The sequence below is a fragment of the Podarcis vaucheri genome (genome assembly GCF_965113315.1).
Source record: "Podarcis vaucheri genome assembly, chromosome: 13".
Lineage (NCBI taxonomy): Eukaryota > Metazoa > Chordata > Lepidosauria > Squamata > Lacertidae > Podarcis > Podarcis vaucheri.
The window spans coordinates 36,796,273-36,820,294 of NC_138751.1; the positions used below are offsets into that span (position 1 = coordinate 36,796,273).

Consider the following 24,022-nt stretch of genomic DNA (forward strand, 5'->3'; position numbering starts at 1 on the left):
AAGTCAGAAGCCCAAGGCAGTATAAGTTCCTCAACTAAGTTTATTCAACATTTGTCAGTGACAACAGCTCACTCATAGGAATATGAGAACCAAACTGACTGGACAACACAATAATGAACCTGAGCATGAACTGACCGTTGACAGTTGACAGTTGAAAGTTCGGGTGCTTACTTCTCATTAGAACGTTTGTCTACCAATGCTGCTACGATTGGTTAGATACGCGCCTTGTAACATAAAATGTGTTAAATTCAATACATAACACTCCTTCCCCAACTTCCTAACAAAAGGAACAAACATAGTCATCAAGATGTGCCAGCCTTTTCCGCTCCTGCTGGGACCGTCGCGGTTCCTGTGCCCGAGTGGGTGACCCAGGAGGTTCCTCCAGTACCCGTGGTATGAGTGTACCCCAGGCCTGCTCCGATGGGGTCACTGCTGATGGAGCCACTGAGGATTCTGGCCTGAAGTCGCCCTGCTGGGGTAACTCAGTCACCGGCAACCCGTCTGGTTCCCACCCTGGCCTGGGCTCAGAATCTCCCGAAGTACCCATTTCTCTGTCCTCTGGTTCAGCTCGAAGTTCTGTGTTCAGAGGTGCCCTGGCTCTGAACTGGTTGAGGTGTCTCTTCCAAACCAGTCCCCCGTCCAACCCTACCTCGTAGGAAACTGGACCTGTACAGCTGGCAATGATACCAGAGACCCAATGATACCAGGGACCCAACCCTCTCCTGGCCCATAGTTTCGGACGTACACAGTGTCGCCCAGGGAACACAAGAACCAAACTGACTGGACAACATGATAATAATGCCAAGCATGAACTGACCATCGACAGTTGAAAGAGCATGCGCTTACTTGCCATTAGAACGTTTGTCTACCAACGCTTCTACGATTGGTTAGAACACACCTTGTGACATAAAATGTGTTAAACCCAATACATAACAGGCGGTCTGCAAATTTAATAGAGAAAATTGAGAGAAAAAACATATACGCTCAGTGGAAGTCGTTCAACTTCCGAAGAGTGCTCGAAAACAGAAGCATTTACTTCCGGGTTTACGGCGTTTGAAAATCATAGCATTCGACTTCTGGGACGTTCGAAAACCGAGGTACCACTGTATATATAAAGATTGACTATTAAACTACTTTGGGAACTGTAGTTCCGTGAAGGGACTTCCAATAACTCTCAGCACCCTTAACAAACTACAGTTCCCAGGATTCTTTTTTGGTGGAACTTTGACTGTTTAAAACAATAAGATGGGGCCTTTCTCTGATATATATATATGTCGAAAGCAACTTACAAAACCTACTAATACAATAGCAAGTGAAAATTTCCACATGAGTAATAAAACCAGGTTTTACTGTAGAGTTAGCAGAGAGCGACCCAGTGATTAATAATAGCAGTTGGAGTACCCCAAAAATTATAAGACAGTTACCTTAGCTGGGCATCATAAGACCAGCTAGGAAGTACCTGGGGGTGAGGGCGGGGACTGCCACAGCCTTGGTGCCACCATAGAGAAGGCCATGTGGAGGGGCACAGAGGGGACTTCCACAAGGCTATCAGCACATGGATTGGTAACATTTAGTGCACACCTTTCACAGGTGAATATATGAAAATCTAGGGTTGTACAAGATGACTAGGTAGGAAGGGACCCCCCCCCCCATTTTACTGCTCTTTTTGTCTCAACTGAAAGTGACTGGTTGACAAAGGAGAAATCTGGCCATTATCCCTTGTTCCTTAGTAGCAGCGCCTACAATGTGGGAGAGTGGCGAACCCAGCACATGACATCCTTGGTTAGGCGGCACTGCTGAAATCTATTCTGGGCCTCTCTTTTCAAAAGCATCCAGATTGGGAAACCACCATTTAAATTTCCCACAATGCCCCAGAGCAGACTTTCCCAACCTGTGTCGGATTACAACTCCCATCGACATCAGCCAGCATAGTCAAAGACCAGGGATGATGGGAGTTGCAGTCCAAAATTAAATAATAATAATAATAATAATAATAATAATAATAATAATAATAATTATTATTATTATTATTATTATTATTATTATTATTAATTTATACTCCGCCCATCTGGCTGGGCTTCCCCAGCCACTCTGGGCGGCCTCCAAAAAAAACATTAAAATACTGTAATACATCAAACATTAAAAGCTTCCCTAAACAGGGCTGCCTTCAGATGTCTTCTAAAAGTCACCAGGCTCCCAGTTGTCTTAGGACTCAGGGGTCAGCAAACTTTTTCAGCAGGGGGCCGGTCCACTGTCCCACAGACCATGTGGTGGGCCAGACTATTTTTTTTTGGGGGGGGGGGAATGAACGAATTCCTATGCCCCACAAATAACCCAGAGATGCATTTTAAATAAAAGCACACATTCTACTCATGTAAAAACATGCTGATTCCCAGACCATCCACAGGCTGGATTTAGAAGGCGATTGGGCTGGATCTGGCCCCTGGGCCTTAGTTTGCCTACCCATGTCTTAGGTGGATTGTGGGCAACTTCTGTCAACACTGCTGGGGAAGTGGGGTAGAAAAGGCTGAGAGGTGAGAGAGCAGGGAAATGGGGGACCACCTCAACCCTTTAGACCAGAGGCAACAGCTAGATATGCCTAATGCTGCCTGAGGTGACAAAGTGGAATCATTGACGTTTTTCACAGTGCCCCCAATATATACAGACCCTCCAAGTGTCCCTATTTTCTAGGGATGTCTGTGATTTAGAGAACCCATTCCAGTTTCTGATTTGATCCTGGAATGTCTCGCTTTTCCTTAGGCTGTCCCTATTTTCATTGGAGAAATGTTGGAGGGTATGATGTTATCCAACCCCCGAGCCATCTGAAGGCAATCCTGTATAGGGAAGTTTTTTATGTTTAATGTTTTGTTATGTTTTTATATACGTCAGAAGCTGCCCAGAGTGCTGGGGCAACCCAATAAGATGTGTGGGGAATAAATAGTAAAATTATCATCACGGAATGGGACGTCCCTATTTCCATCGGAGAAATGTTGGAGGGTATGATACAGTATATGGTGTATTTTTCGGCACTATAGGAAATCAAAACGATGGCTTCCTGAAGTGCCGCCATTTTAATTTCCCACAATCCCCCAGAATGTGACATTCCAGTGACGCATCCCAGACCCAACCACTTGGGACCAATTGGAGTGCTGGAATATGCCCACATGACCCCACCCAGCAGGCTCATGATGCAAATGGGATGCCATAGCTCCAAGTGGGAGAGGAAAGAATGTGTGATTCAGCCCACTATGTATAAAGGCATCTGCACGGAATGCTGTGTCATAACATAAAGTTATGGGTGCAGTGGAAAGGCGTACCATGGGAAACAGGAGCTTTGGCCTGGATAAAAGCTTTAACCAGGCCCACATTTCAACATTGGGGGGGGGTCAACTTCCCTCCCTCCCCCCAGACCCACTGATCCGGATCACAGTGGGAAAGCTGGCAGATCTGTTACTTCACATGTTCTAAGCCTCAGCTCTGGCACTGAAAAAGTAGCCAGGATTGGAAAAGCTCTGGAATGTGGTCTGAGCTTGGAGGCGGTCAGCTGCCATCTTGACATAAGCCACCACATTTAAGGAGCCAACTTGAATGGGTATGCCATACAAAAAAATCCCTTTTTTAAAAAGTGAAATATATCAGCCCTCGGTGCTCAGAACAGGCAGGTTTTTGTTAGAGCGGGGTTTCCCAAACTTAGGTCTCCTGCTGTTTTTGGACTACAACTCCCACCTTCCCTGACCACTGGTCCTGCTAGCTAGGGATGGTGGGAGTTGTAGTCCAAAAACAGCTGGAGGGCCAAGTTTGGGTTAGAGTGATAGCCTGGGACCTCGGACACCAAGGTTCAAATATCCACTGAGCCCCAAATCTCTCTGGGTGACCTTGAGGCATTCACTGTCTCACAATAACCTCCATCACAGGGTTACTGTGAGGATTTTTTTTTAATTTTAAACATTTTACAGTGGTACCTTGGGTTACATACGCTTCAGGTTACATATGCTTCAGGTTACAGACTCCGCTAAGCCAGAAATAGTGCTTCAGGTTAAGAACTTTGCTTCAGGATGAGAACAGAAATTGTGCTCCGACGGCGTGGCAGCAGCAGGAGGCCCCATTAGCTAAAGTGGTGCTTCAGGTTAAAAACAGTTTCAGGTTAAGAACGGACCTCCGGAATGAATTAAGTACTTAACCTGAGGTACCACTGTATTATAAATATCAATACATTACAAAACAATATACACTTAACATTACATTACATATGTTACACACAAAACATACAACACATATCTCACCTTCACCACCCCTTCTACCTACCTACCAACTAAGAGGCAAACATACTATGAGGATGAAATGGTGAGGGGCAGGAACCCTATATTGTACCTTGAGCTCCTTAGAGGAAAGATGGGATAGACATCTAATAAATGATTAAATAAAAATAAATATTTATCATTGTTGCTCCCTGTAGTCAACCCTGCCTCTAATGGGCCCTCAGCTTTTACTTAAGCCAGAGTGCTTTTCTGCTATAGCAGTTCAATAGATAATGTTCTTGCACCTAGAAAATGAGACTGCTCCCACTTGCAACTTTTTCCCTGGTGATGGTTCATGGGCTGCATCCAGAAGACATGTACTGAGAGCAAATTTCAGCACCTGCCATCCCCGGATAGCTGCTTTGGCAATGTTAGGAGGGTTGTGGCGATGCCTGCTCCAGTTTGGCTGTACCTACCTGCCTGCTGCCCTTGGCTCTGCATTTCCCTAGCAGTGGGCCACACATTGCCCAATGCCCAAGAGTTGGGGCAATATGGGCAGGCAGCTCACAGCCACCTGGTGCAAGACACTGATGCCGTGCCTGCCCATTGCTGCAAGTAAGCCCCACAGATGCTGGAACCACGAGGAAGAAGGGGAAGTCAGTGTGCTGCAGGCGCAGCAATGGAGCCAAACTACTTGCCCAAATCTGTGCCTGCATCAAGCCGGCCTTCGTGCCAATTCGGTGGAGGCGGATAGCTCAGTTGGTTAGAGCACGAAGCCAAGGTTGCAGGTTCAATCCCCATAAGGGACAGCTGCATATTCCTGCATTCCGGGGAGTTGGACTAAATGTTCCTCTGGGTCCCTTCCAACTCTATGATTTTATGAGACCCCCTCACCCCTGGTGTTGGAAAGCCAGATACTGTGCTACTGCACCCTGCCTTGCCAACCACTCCTGAGCGCCATCCTCTGGACAGTCATAAGCAGGCAAGTGGGCACTAGCACAGGGATCAGCAAACTTTTTCAGCAGGGGGCCGGTCCACTGTCCCTCAGACCTTGTGGGGGGCGGACTATTTTTTGAAGGGGGGCAGAATGAATGAATTCCTATGCCCCACAAATAACCCAGAGGTGCATTTTAAATAAAAGGGCACATTCTACACATGTAAGAACACGCTGATTCCCGGACCGTCTGCGGGCTGGATTTAGAAGGTCCAGATTTGGTCCCCGGGCCTTAGTTTGCCTGTCTGTGCTGACTAGCAGATGGCAGGCTGAGCTTGCTAGGGAAGGGCTCCATTCACTCTGATGGACCATTCTTCAAATGGGTGCACCTTCAACCTGAACCTAGCATGGATATGGGCAGGGATAGGACTTCTGGAGCGAACCAGTGGCAGTTCTGCACTCAGGGGCTGAGATGCTATTTGATTGTCAGCTTCTTCCTCAGCATTCTTAGCCTCTAGGTCTGGAGATTCAATATGGAAAAACTGATGAAACAGCTGCGGAGAACGTTTTCCACTTTGGGCATATTCTTCATACTCTCTCTTTTTTCAAAAAGGCAAAGCCTGCTGCCAGTGACTTTGAAGACAGTGAAATTTGCAGAGGAAGTTGAGGAGCAGCGGGGACTTGCTATAAGCAAGAATGAACACATGATAAATCCATAATGGCTAGTATTTGGCCGTAAGGAAACAAAAGGAAAGTCTTGCTCACCTCAGCGCTTATTTACCTAGAACAGAAACGGCAGAAGGTACAGCATATATCTGCTGCTAGATCCCGGATGAGTTGCAGTAGCTTGGCAAGTGTTTCTGACTTTAAATTGTCAACAACAAAAGACTCTCCACACCCCCACTCCAAAGTGCTATATTTTTCCGTCTATAAGACGCCCCCAGGTATAAGATGCCCCCCTATTTTGGGGGACTATGGTTTAAGAAAATGGAGGAAGATCTATCCGTGTATAAGTCACCCCCAAATTTTGGTCATTATTTTTTAGGGGGGAAACCTAGTCTTATACACGGAAAAATACGGTACGTTGTTATAATCCCTGATGTGTTGTAACATGGATGCATGTTTGTGTTTACAGAGCATCTCAAGTATATGATTCCTGATACCAGAAATCTACAGGGTCATATATACCAAAACTTTCCAAATCTCCTCCCATACCAGAAATCTATAACAAAGATGAAAGACACACAACTTTAATTTTGAAAACAAGAGTAGCTTGCCATCTCCCAGGGAAATCTGAAGATGTGCAGATGACCATGGTTTTGAAGACTTCACAAGGCAGTTAGGCAAACCTATCTTTGTGTCCGTCTATTAGTTTTTAAATTTATTCCAAACACAGAATGTTGGGTTTCCATTGTAGAATTTGTATTGCAGAATTTAGTGCACACACATGCACACACGAAGGCCTGGCAGGAACGAAACTGCTTAGCCCTCCCATGAATATAATTAAATCCGTACTGGAACTATATAAAGAGAGAATGCAAGCTAGATTGGGGAATGGGGGAGGTTGGAAGGGAGGAATGGTTGCAGACTTGGGGTAGGGGTGGGTGAGAGCAGCCACATCATTAAAGGAGTCTTGGCCCAAAGCGGGGTCCTTGATTCAGAGCAGCTGCACCAGGCATAGGGAGAGAGAAATGGCTGCCTAGCCAGTAGAGGAGTTTCACCAAGAGGAGAGAGAGAGAGAGAGAGAGAGAGAGAGAGAGAGAGAGAGAGAGAGAGAGAGAGATGGGGAGCTGGCAGGCATGACAGAATTTGCAACTGGCACTCAAGTGGGGAGAGATTTTCAAGAGAAGGGAGGGAAGCATCTCTTCCGAATGCTTCACATACAAAAGGGGGTGGGGTGGGGGGAATAATTTATACATCAGGTTTCATCCCTTCGCTTTGACCTCATTCCAGGCAAGAAAGAAGGGAGAGAAACTCAGATGCCACGTGTTCCAAATGCCGGGAATTGTGGTCTGGCAGAACATCGCCTGTGCTGAAAAAGAAGAGAAACTTCTTAACGCTGCCTTTTCTTCTTGGTACCATTCTCATCCTTTGCTTTGGACGGCAGTGACTTCAGCTGGCAAAAAACAAAAAATGCCCTGCTTATCCACAAAACTTATTCCAGAACAGGAGGTTTCCACTGTTGCCACACTTAGGTGTTGCAAGATCTGCATGTACACAACGCATTAACGTGAGCGCGCAAACACACGCTGCACCACTTCCTTTGATCGCAACAAATATCCACAATATCCCAGAGGGAAAGCAGAGTTCAAATGTTGCCACCAATTTACCATTCTGGTGATGTGTCCCAGGGTAGGTGGTAGAGAGGGTGGTCTAAACCACTGAGCCTCTTGGGCTTGCCAATCAGAAGGTCGGCGGTTTGAATCCCTGCGACGGGGTGAGCTCCCGTTGCTCTGTCCCAGCTCCTGCCAACCTAGCAGTTCAAAAGCATGCCAGTGCAAGTAGATAAATAGGTACTGCTGTGGTGGGAAGGTAAACTGCATTTCCATGCGCTCTGGTTTCCGTCACGGTGTCTCGCTGCGCAAGAAGCAGTTTAATCATGCTGGCCACATGACCCGGAAAGCTGTCTATGGACAAACGCTGGCTCCCTCAGCCTGAAAGCGAGATGGGCACCACAACCCCATAGTCGCCTTTGACTGGACTTAACCATCCAGCGTTGAACTAGATGATCCTTGGGACCTCTTTCTACTCTAAAATTTTATGATTCTTTGAGACCACAAGCGTGGGCAAATGTGACTTTAGCAGCTGCTATTCAGATAAGTCAAATAGTCCACAAGCTGCATTGCTCAAGGAGAGAGAAGGAGGGAAAGAGAGATCTTAGTCTACAGAATCGCCTAGGCCCAATGGCGCTGTCAAAATAGGACATTTGTGTAGATTCCCAGGACCCCCCTTAGCAGAATGAACACGAGGGTCATTCTGTCACATTTTGAATTGCCATCTAAAGCAGGGGGCAAAATAAGACCACTAAGTCTAAAATAACTGCACCATTGCCTGGACTTTTAACTATGTTTGCTGGTGCCTCAGATGGAAGTGAAATTGCCCTTGCTTTATGCACCATATCTACTTTATTTCAAATACTGCTGTTCCATAGGAGATTCTAGAAAAGGAAGCCTGGCTCCAGAATGCCCCTTATTTTATTTTTTTCATTCTGACAATTTTTTATTTTTATCTTGTTCTGGCAAAGCCTGCGAAGTTTCCAGCTCTGCTGTTGGCTGTGACGAAACGTTTGGCTGGTGCCATTGAATGGTAACCTTTAAAGTACTTGAAGGCTGGATTACAGGTGGGGAAGAAAGAGAACAGTTCCAGGCCCACTTTGTACTTCCTCGTGCCATTGCATGTGTTGGCAAAAGGGGGGGGCGATAGGATGACTGTTAATTGACATTTCTCATAGTAAGGCAAGGGGGTCATCAACATGGCGCCTGCAAGTACAATAGAGGCTTCAAGGTCTTCCCTTGGCACCTACAAAGCTTCAGAGAGCCCTGCCACTCATGGCACCCTTGGCCATGTGGTGATGAGGTCCCCCTTCCTCCCTCAAATAGTACATAGAGCTGAAGGAGGAAGTTGGGAGAATGACGCTCTTCCCCACTTCCTCTTTCAACTCTATATGCTTTTTGAGGCTCAGGTTAATTCTACTGACTCCAAATTTCCCACTCAGAACGTGAAGTCTGAGCACACTTTATCTCTCTCTGTCTTGGGGGCCTGGAAGGTGGGAGAATAGCCACTTTGGGGGATGGTGCCCATGTCATTCTCGAAAAATACAAATGTACCTATGCTTGTGACATCCCTGTTGAACCAAGAGGTTCTGCCCCTTCAATTTCTGTTGATACTTTGTTTAAGATTTTCTTGTCCAAACTCTCCCCTTGCAGCTGGGTGTTTGGGTGTCAGGGAGAGGAGAACATTGCCTTGCTTTCCCCTTTATTAATATCATATCGCTCCTCTTCTCTGCATTAGCTACCTGGGTCACTGCAGTAATCTCTCCCGGCAGATTTGGGTTCTCTCCGCTTTTCAGATTCAGGGCTCTAAGAACTTTAGCTCTGATCAGTGTTAGCAGGTCTCTCGCCTCCAACATACCACGTTTTTGGGTTAGGGATGGTGATTATGGGGTCTGTGAGGTGCTGCGAGAGTGCATGGAAAATGATAATCTTCCATTCCTTAGGGATGTGGGGTATGGAGGATTCTCCCTGCACTGCTGGCCACAGTCTGTCCAGAGGGAGTAAGGAACTACAGTTCCCACAATGCAGCGCAATAGCACATGGAGACTTACGCTGTTTGCAGCTTGCGCTCCAGGAATCAACCCTACCTTGTTGCAACGTGTGACCCCCAAATGATTCCTCAGGCTGCCAGGGAGGACCCCAACTCATGCCACACAGAGACCTTGAAGTGCCGATGTAGGCCAGTCCTAAGCTCAGCACTGTTGGTGCTGCAGCTGTGTCCAAGGGCCTCTGGAAGTTCTCCACCTAATTTATGGACAGAGAAATTGCAGTGCTGCTGGAGAAAACCCGCTCACTAAATCTCTACAGCCGAAAGATAAATTCTCCCAATGGGGTGGGGCTCATCATTAGCAGTGGTAGGAGCACAATGCTTCCCTTCCCCCCAGAAATATTTTTTTGGGGGCACCAGTAGCCACTTGCCAAAGCTCGCTTCCACGGGGGGTGGGGTGGGGGGTGGAGCTTACAGTTGCTTACCAGAAGGGGGAAGGCCGAGGCAGCAGGGAGGTTGATGTCGTGGGCAAACATTGGCGCTTTGCCAACTGCCCCTCTCCCTCCTGGTGAGAACAAACAACCCAGCTGCTAGGAAGCTAGAGCATCATCTCTGCCCCAACCTCTGAGCCACTTCTGGCTGCTGCTTCAGGTGGCAACAGCCGCTGTCACTGTACTGGCAGCCCGGCAACCATTTTGTTTCAAATCTAGCATCGTGTCAGGGCCTTGTGTGTATGAGACGTGCCTCCCCCCAAAAAATATCCGGAGACAATTCTGCACAGTGGCATTTCCCCCCTTGGATAGGAGTGGGTGGGGTGAGAGGGAGAGGTGAAACAAAGAAAAATACACATTTCCTCTGAAAAATAGTCATCACTCTGAAATGTTTCACCTCAGCTCTAGGTTATGCTGGGGAAAACTTCCTCAGAAGAATAGTTTGGCTGTGGGATGAGTTGTCTTAGGGGGGCAAAGAGGCATAGCTGTCAACGTTTCCCTTTTTTAAAAGGGAAATTCCTTTATTCCGAATAGGATTCCTCGCAAGAAAAGGGAAAAGTTGACAGCTAGGCAAAGAGGAGACTCTTTTTCCTGAAGACTGAGATGTTGCCATTTGTGCGTGAGGGTTGCAGGGGATGAGGGTCCATTGGTGGGCGAAGTGGACTTGGAAGAAGAGGGCTGAGGGAGAAGGTCCCGGATCCATCAGTCCAAGATCCTTTGCCGACCGGTGTCGCACGGTACAGCAAATCCTGAGCACATCCTGTAATTGAAAGCAGATGCATTGCTGCTGCTGCTGAAAAAAGGAAACTCAAGCCATGAGGAATTTCTGCCGGCTCCTGTGCCCAGATTGGTTTCTTCCCCCCCTTTCCCCCCTCCCTCCCTTCCTTTCTTTCTCCTCACTGCCCCCATTCTTTCGGTCTCCTCCCTCTCTCGTTGCAATCCCTTCCCTGCCCCCAATGAGAAGGCTTTCTTTCATCTTGGCCGCTTTCCTCCAAGTCGTCGTCCCCCCCCACCTCCACCTCCTTCGCAGATCAGCTGATGCTACTTACTGGCTCCCACACCAAAAGTGGGTTTGGTGGAGCTTCCAGCTGGGAGGAGCAGACACGTCCTCAGGCCTCCGGATCGGCATCTGTGCCGGGGAGACGGCTATCCACGTCGGCAACCGTGGCAAAGAGAGGAGGGGAAGGGAAGGACTTCCAACCTGGGGGGGGGGGCAGGGAGAGATGACAGCATGCTGGAGGATGGAAGCCTTCCACCAGGCAGTCTCTTGTAGGCTCCAGCTTGGGTTGAATTTGGCCCTGTCCTCCCTGGACGGAATTGTGACACGGCCCTTTGGAAACGGCGTGAAACTGTCCCAGGTTGCCAGCACAGGTTATGGGAGAATGTCCTGACACATACAGCGGAGATGGGTCTTTGTGAGGCGGGTGCTTGGTGACAGTATTTATTTATTTATTTATTTATTTATATCACACAGGGTCCCCGGACATTTGACGGTCTATTGATCCCTGTGCCACCACTGTGATTGCTTCCCCGCTGCCACCAACCCGTTTCTCTCGGGTACACGCAGAGTCCAGACAGTTGTTAACATTAAATCAAATAAAGCAAGTTTATTTTATAAGCCTGAACAAGTTTATGGTTTCAGATGATTTTTCTTCTCAGTTTCTTAATCTATACCGGCCTATACCTTTCCTAATAACTGCTAACTGATTATCCCAACTGTCTATCTGGCTCCTCCTATCAGTTTCTCTCACTCTCTCCCAACACAACTCGACCAACCCAAAGACTTATCCTCCCTCTTCCTTCTCCAACTCCCATTCATGCTTCTGCAGCCAGCTTAAGAGATTTCAGAGCTCCATCTGGTAGTGCAAACTATGGTGGTTGCAAGAGTCTGCTTTAGGAACCTAGGGCAGGATTTTCTGCAGATTCCCTGTCCAGGGCAGCTGTCTACCAGCTCCATCTGGTACACAGGCTGAGACCCTACTTGCCCATGGACTCTCTCACCAGAGTGGTGCATGCTCTACTTTTCTCCCGCTTGGACTACTGCAATGCGCTCTATGTGGGGCTACCTTTGAAGGTGACCCAGAAACTATAACTAATCCAGAATGCGGCATCTCGACTAGTGACTGGGAGCGGCCGCCAAGACCATATAACACCGGTCCTGAAAGACCTACATTGGCTCCCAGTACGTTTCCGAGCACAATTCAAAGTGTTGGTGCTGACCTTTAAAGCCCTAAATGACCTTGGCCCTGTATACCTGGAGGAGTGTCTCCACCCCCATCATTCAGCCGGGACACTGAGGTCCAGCACTGAGGGCCTTCTGGCAGTTCCCTCACTGTGAGAAGTGAGGTTACAGGGAACCAGGCAGAGGGCTTTCTTGGTTTGAGCACCAGCCCTGTGAAATGCCCTCCCATCAGATGTCAAGGAAATAAACAACTATCTGACTTGTAGGAGACATCTGAAGGCAGCCCTGTTTAGGGAAGTTTCTAATGTTTGGTGTTTTATTGCATTTTTAATATTCTGTTGGGAGCTGCCCAGAGTGGCTGGGGAAACCCAGCCAGATGGGCGGGGTATAAATAATAAATTATCATTATATTACTATTATTACAGCTTCCCTGGAAAGGTGGGCCAAGCCAGGAAGCAGTGAGCTGCCATCTTTGTCAAGGGCTGGAGATGTGACAGGCCATGGTTGAAAAGCAGCCAAAGGTCTTGGTGGAGGTGAGGGGAGCTCAGAAAGTGGAGCAGCAGTTAAACCAAGCCTCTTTGAATAGAAACCCTCCAAGTTGATCTTGTTTTGTTTTTTTATGAGATTCGGTTTGCACACTCAAAGCAGTCCAGTTTACCTTTTGGCTTGACAGGAGGTGCAAGACTTGCTCTGCATAGCTTATTGCCCCCTGGAATAAAATATGCACATTGCAAAATAAATTTATTTATTTGGTTTTTCAAATTAAAGTATTACAATCACAAATCCAACATACATCATAAAAACAAGATTCCAAAGAATCTCCTGGACTTGCTTCCCTCCTCCCCTTTGTGGGTCCTATTGTTAATCATTTCCTCCTGCATCTTTTATAATAATCCAAAACTTTTACCTCTCCAGTGTGTCCAAAATTCACCGTTAAACTAGAAGTGTTATTCCAACCCTACTAACAATGTTAACTGCTTACAATGGTTTTTAAGATAAATTATAAATTTTCCCCATTCCTTATTAAAATTTTGGTCATCCTGATTTCTGCTTCTTCCGGTCATTTTTGCCCTTTTGGCACAATCCATCAACTTGATCTGCCATTCTTCTCTGGCCAGGACTTTATCTTCTTTCCATCTCTGAGCCAATAACATCCACGCAGCTGTGGTCGCATATATAAATAGTATTTTCTGCCCCCCTGGAATTTTGGCACCTAGAATTCCTAAAAGGAAGGCTTTGCAAAATAAACCATGCAAAAGAAGATAAGAGAGCTCCCTCACATTTGCTTGGTTGCATGCTTTATAAAGGACACATAATTCAGCTTTCGTTGGCACATAATGGGAATTGCTTGGTTGCCGTTTTCTTATTATTACTATTAGCATGCCCATTGGCTGCAGTCACCCCCAATCTCACTCCCGACAGCCCGGCACTGCCCTCCTTGTTATCTCTGAGTCTTCCCCCCATCCAATCCTCTTGGTACCATTATGTATACATATACATAAAAGGTAAAGGTAAAGGTACCCCTGCCCGAACGGGCCAGTCTTGACAGACTCTGGGGTTTGTGCGCCCATCTCACTCAAGAGGCCGGGGGCCAGCGCTGTCCGGAGACACTTCCGGGTCACGTGGCCAACGTGACAAAGCTGCATCTGGCGAGCCAGCGCAGCACACGGAACGCCGTTTACCTTCCCGCTGGTAAGCGGTACCTATTTATCTACTTGCACCCGGGGGTGCTTTCGAACTGCTAGGTTGGCAGGCGCTGGGACCGAGCAGCGGGAGCGCACCCCGCCGCGGGGATTCGAACCGCCGACCTTTCGATCGGCAAGCCCTAGGCGCTGAGGCTTTTACCCACAGCGCCACCCGCGTCCCATACATATACATAGACTTGTAGAATTGGAAGGGACCCTTAGGGTCATCTAGTCCAACCCTCTGCAAGGCAGGAATATGTATGGGGAATCGAACCTGTGACCTCAGTGTTGTCAGCACCATGCTCTAACCAGCTGAGCTATCTATCTAATCAACTCTGAGAACATATTGGTTCTATGGCAGGTCCCATGCAGGCATTGGCTTAACTGCTCTGATGTCATGGAAGGTTGGCTTTGGCCATTCATTTTGAGTGTCTAGTGGACAAGGAGTCTTGGGAAATATAAGAACTGGTATGTCAATATCCTTGAGATAGGTAAAGGTAAAGGTAAAGGGACCCCTGACCATTAGGTCCAGTCGTGGCCAACTCTGGGGTTGCGGCGCTCATCTCACTTTCCCTTAAAAGGTTAAGGGACCCCTGACCATTACGTCCAGTCGTGACTGACTCTGGGGTTGCGGCGCTCATCTCGCTTTATTGGCCGTGGGAGCCGCCATGCAGCTTTCGGGTCATGTGGCCAGCATGACTAAGCCGCTTCTGGCGAACCAGAGCAGTGCGCGGAAACACCATTTACCTTCCCGCCAGAGCGGTACCTATTTATCTACTTGAACTTTGATGTGCTTTCGAACTGCTAGGTTGGCAGGAGCAGGGACCGAGCAACGGGAACTCACCCCGTAGCGGGGATTCGAACTGCTGACCTTCTGATCGGCAAGCCCTGGGCTCTGTGGTTTAAACCACAGCGCCACCCGGGTCCCTTATCCTTGAGGTACTTTTCTTTAAATCCTTTTGTGTTCCCTGCACCCCAGTCTAGGGTCTTTGGGACAAACCTTGGTGCAGAATAAGAATTCATTGCTTCTCGGCCTTTTGGCTACGATCAAAATGGAATAATAATTGTTTTCGGTGGCAGCTGATGGTGCAGGCTTTAATACAAGGTGTGACCGGAAAGTTTGGTGAATAGTCACAGAAATCAGACAGCGAGAAATATTCGAACATGCAATCAGCATCGGAAACCCGTCAAATGCTCACAATTGTGTCTGAGATGAAGCTATAACTTGAAAGATAGCGTATGAGTGGTTTAAGGAGTTTCCATGAAGAGCGGCAAACCTTCAAAGATGACCCTCGCTCTGGTAGACTGTCGACGAGCAGAACGGAGGCAAATGTCGACAGAATTCATGAGTTATTGATGCGAGATCAGCGTTTGTCCGTCCGAATAATGGCGGAAGAATTGCATATTCCGTGTGAAATCGTTACTGAGGTTACTGAGTTGTCCCACCCTCCATATTCTCCCGATCTGGCCCCACCGGATTTCTTTTTCCAAAACTGAAATCTGCATCGAAAAGGCACAGATTTCCCAACATTTCACACATCCAAGCTGCTGTGACGAGGGAACTGAAAGCAGTACGAAAAGAGGACTTCTCCAGAAGCTTCCAACAGTTCTACGAACATTGTCAACGGTGCATTGTATCAGAGGAGGAGGCTTACTTTGAAGGCCTCTAAGGCATGTATATTCAAATATTTCTCGCTGTCCGGTTTCTGTGACCATTCACCGAACTTTCTGGTCACACCTTGTATATTTAAATATACATAGTATAAATGGAGGCTGAGTACTCCGGCTTGGAATCTTTATTATTGGAAATGAGAGGAAAGTACTCTTTATATGCTCATCAGCACTGTTTTCTGTGTTACGGCTGAACCGCCCTCACATTCAAAGCACGTCCCGGGGCTTAGTCCTTGCTTTGGACACCTCTCGAAAGAACAAGACAACACATGCCATTTTCCACTACTGGAGCTGAAGCGTTTAGCTGGTGGAACTTTCTGCCTCGCTTCCTCTCTTGAAGTAGGGAAATAGGTGTTTATTTAGGTCAGATAGAGATTAAAAGCGGCAGCCCAGCCCTGCCTGTCAGGGCTGGGGTGGAGAACGTGAGATGGTCGGGGCAGGTATAAATAACTTCCTAGTATGTGTCTAGGAAGGTAAAGGAATGTGATTTAAAACCCACTGAAGCACACGAGAGTCGGGGAAAGAAGGCCAATCTAGAAGGCGAGTGCCCATCTCTCTCCAAATGCCTAGCTTTTCTGGCATGAACTACATTTTCCCCATTTTTTAAAAAAATCTGCTTCTCATTCGTGAAGCACAGTTTGCTTTTAGGAATCGTAAGGTTCAAACTCAGCATTCAAAGGCAATCATTTATGCTGCAAGCTTATGCATTGCTGTGCAAATTAATTGAAACAACACATGTTTTCTATGCCACATCGATCAGTCTGTCAAGCGCCCACAAAAGAAGATGTTTTAGGGGTGCTTCAGTTATTATGGTGTTGGAAGCCTGCAGCCAATAGAAGGAATGATGCGCTCGCCACAATATATTGAGGTTCTACGAAAGAGAGTTATTACAGAGCTGGAAAAGAGGAATCCTGACAGTACTGGAATATTGCAGCAGGACCCAGCCCCCTGTCACACACCAAAAGTGGTGAAGAAATTCATGAAAGAGCAGCAAATACAGGTACTTGATTGGCTAGGGAATTCCCTGGATGTAAATCCCATTGAGAATTTGTGGGCTGTATGCAAAAGTTGCCTCTGTGCTGTAGACTGTACGACTATGGAGAAGCTCATTCAGGCGCTGATTCAAGCGTGGTACAGGGATCTGAAAATCAACAGTGACTGTTCGAAACTAGTAGACTCCATGCCAAACAGTATTCAAATGCTATTAAAAATAGCACAGTTCATATCCATTACTAATTGTACTAGTACTTATTGTACTATTTTGTACAATAAACTACTGTACTAAATTCATTGCTTGTTTCAATTAATTTGCACAAGGGTGTAGTTGTTGTTATTTGTCGAGGGCCACATTCCCCTGGAGGAACTCCACCAAGGGCCACTGGCTGAAGCCAGTTCTGGGCAATGCTGGAGCCTAGAGTGGGTGGATCATACTTTTGGTCTCTCTTTCTCCCATCCTGGTTTCCCTTCCTCTTCCACCCCCTTTCAGGGGGCTGGACCGGCGGCGGGGAGGTGGCTAGATCTCTCTTGCAAGAAACCTCAACCCTTCACTTGGAGGAGGTGTCTCCCAACAGGAAAGGGAGGAGCTGTCTGTTTTGCTTCTCTCATTTTTTCGTTTTTCGCAATCTCCACATTTCTGCAGCGACTTGCAAATTTTCTTTTTACAAATCCTCGTGAAAATCCTTCAGCAGGATCTTCAGCAGGGAGATCACATTCTCTAAAGGCATATGATGATGTTCATATTGTCCTGCCTAGGGCTGACGGAGCTTGTGGCCAAAAACTTCAGGGTTGGGGGCACCAGGTTGATGACAGATGAATAATATGCAGGAGGCCCAGGCCTTAGCAGGCATATTTATGGTATTTACATTCCCCATTCTATTACGTGCCATGGCAGACATTTTATCCATAAACATAGTGCTCTCTGTCCTGTGGAACCCATTCCCTTAAGGGAGATGTTTCTGCTGACTTCCCAGCAGTACTTTGAGGGAAGATGCACCCCAGCTGAGATGCTGAGCTTCGGCAGAAAGCAGGCCAGGACACCCTCCTTACTGCTCTGCATTCTTTGCTTCTCTTTCAGAAGAATATCAGAAAAGCACAGAAGGGGAAGGCCGGGATCAGGCTGTGAGCATCAGAAATTTTGTTGTCTGTCTCGAGAAACAATGGAGTGCTCCTCCAGGGGTATAGTCAAACTACTGTGCTAGCAACACTGAAATGACCTACCCTGGGCACAAGTCTGCCAGTGTGCCTGAAAGGCAGGGGCAATGTCTCTGTTTCACTTTGGGGGCGGGGAGAGATACTGAGCATTTTCAGCTGGTGTGAGTTAAAGATGGAGTGCAAACTATAGGGGTTGCAAGAGTCTGCTTTAGGAACCTAGGGCAGGATTCTCTGCAGATTCCCTGTCCAGGGCAGCTGTCTACCAGCTCCATCTGGGATGCAGGCTGAGACCCTACCTGCCCGCAGATTGTCTCGCCAGAGTAGTGCGTGCTCTGGTTATCACCTGCTTGGACTACTGCAATGTGCACTATGTGGGGTTACCTTTGAAGGTAGCCCGAAAACTACAACCAATCCAGAATGCGGCAGCTACACTAGTGATTGGGGGGTGGCTGCTGAGATCATATAACAGTGGTCCTGAAAGACCTACATTGGCTTCCAGAACGTTTCCGAGCACAATTCAAAGTGTTGGTGCTGACCTTTAAAGCCCTAAACAGCATCGGCCCAGTATACCTGAAGGAGCATCTCCACCCCCATTGTTCAGCCGGGACACTGAGGTCCAGCTCCGAGGGCCTTCTGGCGGTTCCCTCCCTGCGAGAAGTGAGGTTACAAGGAACCAGGCAGAGGGCCTTCTCAGTAGTGGCACCCACCCTGTGGAACGCCCTCCCATTAGATGTCAAGGAAATAAACAACTATCTGACTTTTAGAAGATATCTGAAGGCAGCCCTGTTCAGGGAAGTTTTTAATGTGTTTTTATTGTTCTAGACTTAGGTAGGTAGCCGTGTTGGTCTGCCGTAGTCGAAACAAAATAAAAAAACATTCCTTCCAGTAGCACCTTAGAGACCAACTAAGTTTGTTAATGGTATGAGCTTTTATGTGCATGCATGAAGGTATCTGAAGAAGTGTGCATGCACATGAAAGCTCATGCCAATAACAAACTTAGTTGGTCTCTAAGGTGCTACTGGAAAGAATTTTATAAATTTTGTTTTGATCTTTTATTGTGTTATTAATAATCTGCTGTAAGCTGCCCAGAGTGTCTGGGGAGGCCCAGTCAGATGGGCGGGGTATAAAAAAGTTGTTGTTGTTGATAATGATGATGATGTTACATAAATTAAAGCACTGATTGACAGAAGCTCCCAGTCCTAACAGGAGTTCCCATGTGTTCGTCAGAGCATTTGTACAAAAATTGTACAAAAACTGGTGTGAATCACTAACGTTCCCACGTCTGGCTTTCTTGCAAATAGTTTAAGATGTTTAATAACATCCTATGGTTTAGTGAAGTTTAAAAATGTCTTATGGCTCTCACATTTTGACACACACAACACACAGCTTCTTTCATTAATACAGACCTGTAAATTATCCCCGAACATCTTGGTGGGGGCGGTATCAGCCTCCCTATTAGATCATACTACTTAACTCCTCCATGTCCAGCAGCTCAAAGGATCATTTCTCCTCCCCTGCACTTCATTCAGCCTCCAGGCAATGATAAATCAAGGGGAAACCCTTCAACATCCCGCCTCTCCAAGCATCTCTGGAGAAGAACCGCCGACTGCTCCTCTCCCTCCCAGAACATTCCTTTGGGATCATTACTCATCTGGAGTTGTCCCTAAAAGGAGAGAGATTCTCATGAAAACAGGGAGGAGGGAGAGTTGTGGTTAGGTCTGCGAGGAGCTGGGAATTGAGAATAATGTCCCCCTGCAGCTCCAAGTAATAATGTACAAAGAAAAAAGAAGGAAGGAAGGAAGGAAGGAAGGAAGGAAGGAAGGAAGGAAGGAAGGAAGGAAGGAAGGAAGGAAGGCTAGATGATAAAGAGAGAGAATAAAGGAAAGGAAAGACACTAGAAAAAGAATTAGGCGGCCAGAAATGGAGAAAAGAAGAGAAATGGGTCAAAAAGAAAAATGCTGAATTGAGGAAATGGAAGTTTACTTGAGACTAAATAAGAAGACAAAGGAAATAACTAGTCAATTGAGTTTCCTTTCAAATAAATTTCCATGTTACCAAAACCTCAGTATGGGGGTCTATTTAAGAGGCTGAAGGAGGTGTCAGACAACTCACCACCCAACCCTACACATTTTTAGTCAGAAGCATTTCCCAACATGTTCAACAGAACTTTACTCACCTGGAAGTAAGGCCTATTAAACTCACGGACCTCATTTCTGAGTACACACACTTATTAAACTCACGGACCTCATTTCTGAGTACACACACTTTGAGTTTTTCCATTATAATTTAATTTTTAAAATGCCACTACTCATTCTTAGAAAGAAAAGCCCTCTTTGATTTTGCAGTAACACACCAGATGCTACTGCAAACTCAAAAAACTTTCAAGGTCACTCTTTGCCCACAGCCCCATCGATTAAACTGGATTCTACCAATGTCTCATTCCAGACATTTAATCCACAAATGAAACTGATTAAAGCTTGTGGCACCAGCTGTGAATACTTAATGTCAACACTAGTTTGATGTGCCAAGAAACTTGTTGATTCAGGCTAATAGATGCAGTCAAAATGGTAAAACTCTCCTTAACCTGACCTGGAAATAAACAGGGAACACTATGGAACTCCAATTTCAGTAGCCTGGAAGTTCCACTTCCTGGTTACTTTCGAAGCCATTTTCCCTCTCTCCCCTGCAGGATAGGAGAGACAGCTGTCCATAGGAAATTAAGGACTTATTCTAACTGTAACTAGGTAGCAGATATCCTACCTTTATCATTTTTTAACAAAACAACATATCAAGTATACATTGACATATACTAAAAAAAAGTCAAATAAGCAATAAAACAATAAACAAAATAAAAAGAGTGGGCCTATTTCTTTAGTACTTACACATATACAAGAAGTTCTAGAAGGGACCTAGAAGGGGAATCCTTACTTCTTTTTTAAGTAGAAGAAAATCCAGAAATTCACGTTCTTTCTAATGCAAATCTTATTTCGTGTGCAAAATAGGAGTTCATTTGCAGACTCATTTTCCCTTGAGACTGTGTAAAACGAAACCTCTGCACCACACTGGAGCCAGACAGTTTTGTGAAGCTGTATCCATTTCTATGGCTTTCACCCCCAGACAGAAACATTCAACGGTGCAAAGGCTGCAAACATTGGCATATGGAAATAATGCCATCACCTTGTGTGAGAACTTTTGAGTAGGCCTGACGATGACAAGGACCTGATCCAGGCATAATTGTGAGTCTAGATTAAGCTTTTAGGTGGCTGCTGGAAATAGCAAACTGACACATTCTTGAACTCGTCAGATCAGTAGCGGAACCACAACCAGGATGAGGGGAAATTCAAAGAAATTTTAATCCCCCATGGCCGCTGCCAGAGTGGTACCTATTTATCTACTTGCACTTTGATGTGCTTTTGAACTGCTAGGTTGGCAGGGGCAGGGACCGAGCAATGGAAGCTCACCCCGTTGCAGGGATTCAAACCGCCGACCTTCTGATTGGCAAGCCCTAGGCTCTGTGGTTTAACCCACAGTGCCACCTGTGTCCCTCTAGGCAGTCTACAATCTGCAATTGAAGAGCATAATGTCTGATGGTTGGCCGGGGATGGGGAGGCAGCCATTTTGATCTACTGAAGGCATGGGGAACCTGTGGCCATCCAGATGTTGTTAGACTCCAATTCTCATCCACCCCACCAGCATCGCCAACGGTCAGGGAAGACGGGAGTTGTAGCCCAGCAACATCTCAAGGACCACAGGTTCCCCATCCCTGGTCCTCTTCTTTGACAATCACTCATAGCCAAGTAAGATTGTCTTCCATAAACATGGTTTTAACGGTCAGTCCGTAAGTGACTATGGAGGCCAATTCTGGATCCACATGTCCTTCCACAGTGCAGACATAGGTTTCTGGGCAGGAGTTTATCATGGTGAGGGTTTGCCAAGTGTGCCTTCCTCTTTGCAGGTTTCTCCCTTTTCTCCTGAGTTTGAGCATCTTCAAAGCCCATGACACCTTTGGTAAAGGCGGTTCTCCGATTGGAGCACTCGCAGGCCAGTGTTTCCCAGTTGTTAGTGTTTATATTACATTTTTTTTTTAAGATTTGCCTTGAGAGAGTCTTTAAACCTCTTTTGTTGACCACCTGCATTACGCTTTCCATTTTTAAGTTCAGAATAGAGTAGTTGCTTTGGAAGACGATAATCAGGCATCTGCACAACATGACCAGTCCAACAAGGTTGATGTTGAAGAATATTTGCTTCTTCCAGTACACTGACATTAGTTCGTCTGTCTTCCCAAGTGATGTGCAAAATTTTTTGGAGACACCATATCCAGGATTGTTAGGCTAGACGCAGGGCCCTCTGTCTTTCCTTCAGCCAGTGGTACTCCCAAATGAACTGCCAATTTGTGAATGAAGCATGTTGATGCTGCTCATTGCTGGCTGCCAGCCGAGCTGTTAAACCTGGAAGTCTTCAAGGTAATAATCCAGAGGGTCTTCAGAGGAGCTCAGAATGCAACGTTCCCCAATGGTCTTGCCCCATTTCATGTCAGGTCCAGCTAGGGAGGGACAAATGCATCCATTTCAGTTCCTCTCTGTTTCTCTCTTTTTTTTCAACCTGAAGTTCTCCTAATTTCCACATCAGGGATTTTGTTTTTTTTTAGTCTTCATGAAATCCTATCAGCATTTTGGTGTGAATTTCTCCTTGGGTACACATGTGTATGCAATTTTGCCTAATAAATGAATTTTGCAATGTGATTTAATCCCGAATGGCCACTGCCTGGTGCAATGCGATTCCATCTAAAATAATGCATTTTGTATATTATTATCCCTAAGGGTTGGCCCATACTTCCTCTTGCCCTTCTGCGTTCCCTTAGGGAAAAAACCATTCTCAAGTGCTCAATCAGAGCAAATGGCAATTCGAGTTTTCTCCTGGGAAAGGAGCGGTGCAAGTGAAAAACCACTCACACCTGTGCCAGGACAAACAGAAGTATGGGAGAGCCCTAATATATGCCTTGTAATGCACACTTTGCCTTAATATATGCATTTTTGTGCACACTGCTTGGCTGGAAAGTTGCATTGCAAAATTCAGAGCAGTGTGAATTTCAAAGGGTGGTTGTGTTTCCATTTGTGCATTATTATGGAAAGTTCAAATTAGGTAGACCCGCCTTTAAATGAGACCTCAATAATCAATCTGTTGTGATGGTCACAGATCAGTTGCTACATTGCAGTCAAACAGATTTTACTGTGTACAATCCAGCATGGCAGGGGATTAACAGCACATCAAAGATTTAATTTTTGAGAGCTGTGTGCATGCAAGCATAGTCTGCACCTGCTTGCATGCAGCTCAGGTGGAGAAGATACGTAAACTGAGGTTGGGGGCCTCCCTGTTGCTGCAAATACCTCACCAGCTGCATACCTAGAAGCAGCTGAGAACTGCAGGACTGATAGAGGTGCATTTTCCTAATTTGTAAGTGTACTTTTGACAATAAGTGAGTTAATTCCTCACTCTGGACTTTCCTTGCCTGTCAGTGCCGTGACACTGCACCTGCCACTAAATGGTCCTCCTTGTTAGGCCTTCCCTCCTCTTGCACTAGCTGTAACAAGAAGTCCCATAATCCCTGGTGGTAAATGATGCTTTGCAGAGTATTTTCGAACCAAGGATTTTCTCCTGTTGCGATGCAAACCTTTCCTACCATATATTCCTGCCCCAAAGTTACAGCTTTTTGGCTTGGGAGATACTGGCAGAGAATACAGGAGTTTTTGAGCATCCCCACTGTGGTCTAAACCACTGAGCCTACGGCTTGCCAATCGGAAGGTCAGCAGTTCGAATCCCCACAACAGAATGAGCTCCCATTGCTTGGTCCCTGCTCCTGCCAACCTAGCAGTTCAAAAGCACATCAAAGTGCAAGTAGATAAATAGGTACCGCTCTGGCGGGAAGGTAAATGGTGTTTCCGTGCGCTGCTCTGGTTCTCCAGAAGCGGCTTAGTCATGCTGGCCACATGACCCAGAAAAAGTGTCTGCGGACAAACATTGGCTCCCTCGGCCAGTAAAGTGAGATGAGCACCGCAACTGCAGAGTCGTTTATGACTGGACTTAAATGACCTTTAAAGCCCTAAACGGCCTCGGTCCAGTATATCTGAAGGAGCGTCTCCACCCCCGTCGTTCTACCCAGACACTGAGGTCCAGCACCAAGGGACCTCTGGCAGTTCCCTCACTGCGAGAAGCCAAGTTGCAGGGAACCAGGCAGAGGGCCTTCTCGGTAGTGGCGCCCGCCCTGTGGAACGCCCTCCCACCAGATGTCAAAGAGAACAACAACTACCAGACTTTTAGAAGACATCTGGGGTATAAATAATAAATTATTATTATTATTACTGTCAGGTGTCCTTTACCTTTACCTTTTTACTGAATGCTTAAAAAGCCCG

The 24,022-nt window shown here is 46.5% G+C and overlaps 1 long non-coding RNA gene across 1 annotated transcript; it reads left to right on the forward strand.

Annotated features, from left to right (window-relative positions):
• Nucleotides 1-420: 420 nt before the first annotated feature.
• On the forward strand, nt 421-11,807 carry LOC309516086. Its single transcript, XR_014212759.1, has 4 exons — nt 421-1,097; nt 5,792-5,974; nt 7,126-10,000; nt 11,398-11,807. It is a non-coding gene; the product is annotated as an uncharacterized lncRNA (long non-coding RNA).
• Nucleotides 11,808-24,022: the final 12,215 nt, after the last annotated feature.